General features: G+C 42.3%; 1 protein-coding gene across 1 annotated transcript in view; it reads right to left on the reverse strand.

The window, feature by feature from the left end:
• mc5ra (melanocortin 5a receptor) overlaps window positions 1-229 on the reverse strand; it is a 29,792-nt gene extending 29,563 nt beyond the window's left edge. The window contains exon 1 of the mRNA XM_015949227.3: window positions 97-229. The gene's annotated coding sequence lies outside the window, so the exon portion shown is untranslated. The remainder of the gene's footprint in view (window positions 1-96) is intronic.
• Between the last annotated feature and the right edge of the window lie 7,880 nt (window positions 230-8,109).

Raw genomic sequence — 8,109 nt, forward strand, 5'->3', positions numbered from 1 at the left:
TCAAAGTAAAACAGCTGTTCTGTCTCCCACCAGTGTTTCTTTTTACTGGGATAAAACGTTCAGACAATCTATAATAACAGGAATAATCAGACTCACCTCTCACCGGAGCTGTTAGAGATCCTCCCTCCAACTGAAAGCTTCCTCTGTGGCTCATCAGTCCAGCGGATTTACGAGTCGTGGGAGCGGAGATGCTGAATTGTGAGTGTGTGTGTATAAATGAGTGTGTGTGTGTGTGTGAGAGAGAGAGAGAGAGAGAGAGAGAGAGAGAGAGAGAGAGCCCTTCCCTCCTCAGTGTGGATACGACAAGCAGCCACTGTAAGCCATTTTTAGCCAGAGCTCTTTCTCTCAGAGGGACGACGGAAGCAGCTGCTTAACACTCCTTTCATGTTGGTAAATAGATGGCGAGACGCTCCATCTGAGAGGGATTTTACCTGTTATGGAGAAAGTCAGCATTTAAACACAACTTAAAGGTCTGTCTTCCTGTAGAGGTGGTGTTTTAACTTAGGGACGTATAAATAATGAGAAAAATCTAAATAAGGAAATCAGCTAAAAGAAACAATTACAACTTATCGGCCATTGGGACCTTTAGGTTCAAAACTACATTATATATATTTTATTTTGAGTTTTTTATTCACCTTTTTATTATTTGTTTAGTCATTTTGACTGTGCCACGTTATGGGACGAGCGTTAGCTGAAGGCAGGTGCCGTACGTGGAATGCCCCCCCTCTGGTGGGGAAGGAGCCCGAGTAGTGGGTGTGTGAGGCTGAGAGGTTCTGGATAGGTGTAGTTGGACTCACCTAGACTCATGGCTCCAGACGCAGTTTCCTCAAGAGGGCTTGGAAGCTCCTCCACTCTGGAGTAACTCTCTCTGAGAGGAGGAGTTCTCCAGGAGTATGGGGTACCAGACCCTCTGATACGAGCTGTTAGCTCCCTGTATGACCGGTGTCAGAGCTTGGTCTGTGTTGCCAACAGTAAGTCGGGCTCGTTCCCTGTGAGTTGGACTCCACCAGGGCTGCCGTTAGTCACCGATTCTGTTCATAATTTTTATGGACAGGATTTCTAGGAACAGCCAAGGTGTGGAGGGGATCTGTTTTGGTGGCCTGAGGATCAGGTCTCTGCTTTTTGCAGATTATGTGGTCCTGTTGGCTTTATCAGAACTTGATGTCCAGCTCTCACTGGAGCGGGTTGCAGCCGAGTGTAAAGCGCCTCCAAAACCAGGTGAAAAAAGGGTAAAATGTTTGGGAACGCCAGGAAACACCTTGGGATTCCCCCGGAGGAGCTGGCCCAAGTGGCTGGGGAAAGGGATGTCTGGGCCTGTCTACTTAGGCTACTGCTCCCGTGACCCGAACCTGCATAAGTAGATGGATGGATGGATGGATGGATGGATGGATGGATGGATGGATGGATGGATGGATGGATGGATGGAGATGTTAATGTTTGGAGGGTACAATGTCATTCCCTGTCGTGTTTGTAAATGTTGCTATCTATAGTAATATTGTGCAGAAGCTTGAAAAAAAATCATGAATAAAATTGAAATCACAATTATTGCCAGAAAAATTCCAATTGAATCCTTAAACCATCCAGCCCCATTGCCGATAAAAGCATTTTATATCTAAGAAATCTATGAGAAGTTCTGCAAGTCTACTTGATCTGAGTCAAATGTCTAAAAACATTGAAGCAGCAAACTGTGAGAAAGCCAACATCTTTTTACCATTCAGCACGCTCACACACACACACACACACACACACACACACACACACCAAAATCATCAGTATGTGTACATTGACATTCACCACAGACCTGTCAGTGGTGGTGACAAGTCATCTGCTGGTCTCCAAGGGGCAGCACGAGTTGATGCTAGTTAAAAAGACCACAAAAATAGGATAAAAATCACTCTGAATCGTATGTGTGTTAAGATGCTGTCTGAGTTTCAGGACTCTGGAGGCTGGTGATTGACAGAAGGGTTTACGTTTGAAAAGTAAACTGTTGTTGGCTCCCAAACAAGTTTCAGTGCACAAAGCTTGTTGCATCTCACCCCAGAAAAATTTTATTCACATTTGATGCAATTAAACGTCAATTTAAAAAAAAGTATGTGTGTCACCACGACTGATCCTTGAGGAACACCCTTGTTAATGCTGAGGTAAATTTTTATCGTAGATTTTCAAACCATGATATATTCAGATGGGATATTAATAATGCTTCTTGAATGATTTTACTAAGGCCTGCAGCTGAAGATTCATTCAGCATCTCCAAATGTGTCAAAAGACCCTGTTTCTGAAACTGTCCGTTGTGCTCTTTTAGTTGCAGACATGCTTTCCTTTGATTATGGTTAGGGTTAGAAAGTTCTAATCGTTTTCTTTGGGTTTCCCAATTTAAAAATATTTTTTAAGAGTCTCAAATATTAGTTTCATCTAAAACATGTGAAACCAGTGAGAAATTAGATAATTCAACTCTTTTGTGCCAATCTTGATAACTAGTCATTCTGAGCCAAACCACGCCCAATTACTCTCAAGCTAGATCAGTGTTCACCAATAGGCGGCCCGCGGGCCATGTGCAGCCCGTGGGCCGCCTTTTTGTGGCCCCCGAACCTCGTGCGCAACCTGTCACTCAGCTGTCACTCCGGCAGACTGCAGATATCCTCCTGGCGCACTCCTCTCCTCCAAATCTCCTGCAGCTCCCTGGCACAGCTGCGCTTGGTGGGCACGTCACCCTCCTCGGTCCCAGGTCCTGGCCAGACAGTGGCGCCAGCAGGCACACCTCACACATGCGGAGAGAGGGACACCCACGCTCCTCCGCACTCGGCCGCCGTCCATACTCCGGGACTGTGCTTTGGGTACTCTTTTGTTCCGAGGGGTTCGGGCACATGTGTGCTCGAGATGCCACCCTCTGCCTCTTCGTTGGCTCTCCTGTCTGCCATCCCAGCTGTTCTGACCACCTGGCTCTCCTTCCTCAGCTCTTAAGAGCACTTCCATCAACGAGCTACACCTGTGGGAGTCTCACCTGCAGGACTAATTGTGGTCCTTCCCCTACTCAGTTCAGCAATTGTCCCAATGTCTCTGGGGAGTTCCACAGGGGGAAGAATGCTTCAAACACACGCAAAACCGATGTTCATCACAAAACCATACAAAAAAGGAAAGAACATACAACAAATCATGCTAATTAAAATACAGACATTTCCCACTGTGTAACACGTATTTTATGTAACCATTATATATATATATATATATATATATATATATATATATATATATATATATTGTAGCAGCTTCTTTCCATTGAAAACGCTGCTGTGGGTGAGTGGGCCAGGCTGTGATGCGTCTTCCAACAAACCATTTTGAATCGTCTTATTTGTTTTTTTATTTATGATTAGAATACATAGGTTGGGATAAATGAATTGGCTTCTGTTATATTAAATGGTTTAAAGTAACAACGATACCGACGGTCAACAGAAAAGTTTTCATGGCAACCACTCACTGACCAGTTGGACATTCAACTGATAAATAAGAGGTAGGCGACCCCCCCACACACACCCCCACCCCCACCCCCACCCCCCTTCTGTCACCTGTAGCATGATGAAAAATTAAAACACCTGCGCCATGGCTAATAAACAAAAACATTCAATTTGGTACCGACAATACCGGCCCCTAATTATGATACTTCTAGTAATAATTACAAAACTCAAGTATGTCAAGTTACATCAGTTCTAAATTTCAAACAAAGTTATTTTGTTTAGTGTTACATTCATCATTACGATTACCGATAACTTCCTGGTAAATCTATGAAGCCAATACCCACGAAGAAAAAGAAAACAAAACTTTAAGATGAAAAGTCAGTCCAAGTTCCTAAATGTTCTCAGTCTCCTGCAAAAGACAGACTTTGGTGATAGGTCTATTCAGGAATCCAGTCTTCGTCTTGATCCGAAGATGAAGAACAACTCCTTTTTTGTCTTCGATAGTCTCTTGAATCTTTCCAGTTAGCCAGGAATTCCATGGCGATGACTCATCAACGATGATCACGATGTCTCCAGGCATAAAGTTCCGTTGTGGGTTGAACCACTTCTGTCTTTGTTGTAGTTGTGGCAGACATTCTTTGATCCATCGCTTCCAGAATAGATCTGCCATATATTGGACTTGTTTCCATCTTCGACGCAAATACAGGTCTTCCTTGTGAAAGCATCCTGGTGGAAGTGATGGTATCGTTTACAGAAGTAGCAGATGGTTGTGGGTCAATGCTTCAAGGTCATTCGGATCCGTAGAAGCCTTTGTAATTGGTTGATCGTTTAAAACAGCTTCTGCTTCACAGAAAACTGTCCTGAGACTCTCTTCATCAAGATTTTATAAGTTTAAGACAGAGTTGAGAACTCTTCTTACAGATCGTATGAGTCTCTCCCATACGCCGCCATGATGAGAACCAGTTGGTGGATGAAAAGTCTATTTTAGGTTATTTTGGAGAAGCGTATTGTGTATACGACTTTGATTCCATCTTTGTATCATTTCCTTTAGCTCACGATAGGCTCCAACAAAATTGATGCCGTTGTCAGATCTTAGTTCTTTCACTTGACCTCGTCTGGCGATAAAGCGGCGAAGGGCATTGATAAATGAATCTGTATCCAGTGTAACGTTATGAAGTTATGATTTTCAGCTCCTAAATGCTGCCCCTGTACACATTTACACCCGTGTAGAAAACGCCAAGGTCGTCTGATCCTCAGACTGTTTACATTCCAGAAGAAGGAAGAAGAACGCTTTTACTTAATCAAAGTACTTTATTTGTGATTAAAAATTAAGCAAAACATATGTTGATCAATAATAATCAAGTGAATGATCTGTGAAATAAAGATGTCATGATTTATGTGTTTAATGAGTAAACAGGACGACATGCACAGACAGACTGACACTCATCCCCATGGCAACGCATGACACATTGCTCCAACCAATCAGAGCCTTCGGCTGCCGCAAGAAAATCTGGCTTGTTGACTTAAAGTATCCATTCCGCTTTACTAAAACTTATCAACAATTCAGAGATATAAAACAAGGCAACGCCATTTTAAGCTCAGTTCCATTTTGACTTTAGTTCTATTCACCGTCATCCCAAAGAGAAGCACAGCCTGGCCAGACGTGTTTTCTTCTTTAAACTAAGAACTGTGAAGTTGGAGATTTTCGTCGTTTAACAACCAGACGACATCCTTTCAAAATAAGAGCACCTGCTGACGCTGCCGATTGTTACCTGGGTCGACCCTTCAGACGGGCTTTGAAACGCTGCGACTGCTGTTTCGACCAGCTCCAGCGCACATCCGAGGTCTTCAGACCTGGCATTTCCTGATCTACCTGGGAGGCCCCCACTGGGTACGTACACGGCAAAATAGCAGCTCATGTCATCACTTTATAAGCCTCGTGATATCTAGTCATAACAATCAAAGACTACCAGATTCAATGACGTCAGCCTAAGGAGTCTGAACCAACCACACACACACACACACACACACACACACACACATCAAACATCACATTCATTTCCAAACAACACAGAGTTAGTCCTGATAGATTGTAGAATTTATAATAAAATTCTTAAACGATCCCAACTCTCTCTTTTCTTGTCTCAAGGTCAATACAGAGTGTTAAATGAACTCCCTGATGATAAAAACAATCTATTCTTCTGATTATAACAAGTGATCTACTTACAGTATATTAAAATACAACTCTAGATCATTACATCACTCTATTTCACTACAATAGTGATGATGCCATCTCTATGTGAATAGCTCTTGATGCCAAACATGTGAATATCACACCATAGCACTTTACGTTTCGTCCCCGCTTTACTGGAAAAGGTCCGAAATAATCAACCCCAACATAGGTGAAAGGTGGTTTATCAGGTGTTACCCTATGTAAGGGCAAATCTGCCATCTGCTGGTGTCCTGGTGAAGCATGTATGCCTCGACACACAACACATTTTGCTACAATTCTTCTGATTGGTACTATAACGCCTGGAATCCAGTACTTTTGGTGCACTTTGGCGAGCATATGATTGCGGCCTCCATGACCCACCTCTTTATGGATATGTTGTAGAATTAGATTTGCACTGTGAGAGTCTTTGGCCATAATCACAGGATGTTTCATCTCATCTGGCATGGATGCTCTGTGTAGTCGCCCACCAACTCTCAATACACCTTCTTTCAAAATTGGATTGAGTTTGTGGATGTGACTAGTTCCTTTAACGTTGTTTTCTTTTGTTAAACAGGAAATTTCATCTCTAAAATCTTTCCTTTGACAAAAGGAGATCATGGCGGTTTCAGCATTGTCCAGTTCTTCAACTGACAGATTGTTTGTGAGCATAAGCCTTTCATTGTTTGCTTGTCCATCATGTTTTTGTTCAGAACTGTTCTTGGTTTGAATTCTTCTTCTACTGTTGTATAAAAGCAGTAAAGCAGTTCTTTAACTCTTACGATCCATGATACTGCTCATTTCAAATTAGTCCAGGATGAGAAACGTTGAATGAAACAAGAAACAGGTTCTATTTCTCTTGATGCTTGAACAGCGTTCACAGTTGTCTTTATTTCTGCATCATGTGATGAGATCTCTTCTACTTCATCGGGGTTATAAGGCCATTCCTCTTGTGGTAACAGGAGAAACGAAGGTCCAGACAACCATGTCCTTTTATTCTTTCGTAACGATGTAACGATCATACCTCGAGAAGCCAAATCTGCTGGGTTGCTTTCTGTTTTGATGTGTCTCCATTGTTGAGCATTTGAAACCCTGGTGATTTCGGAAACTCTGTTGGCAACAAAGGTGCGGAATCGTGTTGTTTTATTGTTTATGTATTTTAGCACCGAGGTGCTATCAGTCCAAAATACTGAATCCGTCAGTTCCATTTGGAGCTCCTTTTTCCACATTACATCCATCCAAACTTAACAAGTCTCTGTCCTCTTCTGGTACCTTTACCTGATAGAACATTGATTTAATGTCTGCAGCAATAACGACAGGTTCTTTACGAAATCTTGTCAGAACTCCGATCAATGTGCTGGTTAGGTCGGGCCCCTGTAAGAGCTGGCTATTCAGCGAGACTCCATTGTACTTGGCCACAGAGTCGAACACCACTCTGAGTTCATTCTTTTATGGGTGGAGTACACCACGGTGAGGCAGGTGCCATTTTTTGCCACTGCTGCGTTCCAGATTGTCTTCTGTAACTTTTTCTGTGTAACCTTTGGAGATTATGTCAGACATGAAGTTATTGTTGTCTTGAAGAAAAGATGAGTTCATTATAAACTTTCTTTTCAGGTTTTGAAGACGTTGCTCTGCCACAGCTCTATTATCTGGCATGCAGAATCCTGAGTCTTTAAATGGGAGTCCAATGTATTAATGTCCATTTTGCAACTTTACACTATTAGAAACTTTGTCCAGAAATTTCTGATCTTCCTTGGAAGGTTCCTTTTCATCTCTGGCACACTCTGGAAAATCTGTTTTGAATTGAAGAGGCCAGAGTCATCAAGCTTCTCCACGGATATCCTATTGATGCTTAGCTGGGGTTCCTCTTTGGTTTGGGTTTCACCCAAGGGTCCATTAATTGTCCAGCCAAGTGCAGTCTTAACTGCATATGGTCCATCTCCAACACTTTTGACCACGTCTAGCAGTTCTAGGACCTTAGGCACATTCGAGCCAAGCAGCAAATCAATTTCTGAGTCGATTTCAGGTAGATGTATTGACTGCAAATATGACCACTGTTTTATGTCACTTTCATTTGGAATATTTTATTTTTTCACAGGCATAGCCTTCTGGGTGTAAAAAGTGGGAAGATCATAAAATTCATTGTCTTCCAGTCCAGCAACTTCCAAATTTGAAACAATATGTGTTTCAACAACCTTCTTTTGTCCCATGGTTCTCAACAAAATGTTGGATTTTCTTCCTTGAAGATTTAGCTTATCCATAAGCTTCTCTGTGCAAAATGATGCAGTACTTCCCGGGTCAAGAAATGCATACGTATTCACTGTCACATTTCCTTTTATCGATTTAACCCTCACAGGTACTATTGACTAGGGTTGTCACTGTATGAAAATTTAACCTCACGGTTATTGTGACCAAAATTATCACGGTTTTCGGTATTTTCGCGGTATT

This window comes from Nothobranchius furzeri, chromosome 5 (genome assembly GCF_043380555.1).
Source record: "Nothobranchius furzeri strain GRZ-AD chromosome 5, NfurGRZ-RIMD1, whole genome shotgun sequence".
In the NCBI taxonomy this organism is placed as follows: domain Eukaryota; kingdom Metazoa; phylum Chordata; class Actinopteri; order Cyprinodontiformes; family Nothobranchiidae; genus Nothobranchius; species Nothobranchius furzeri.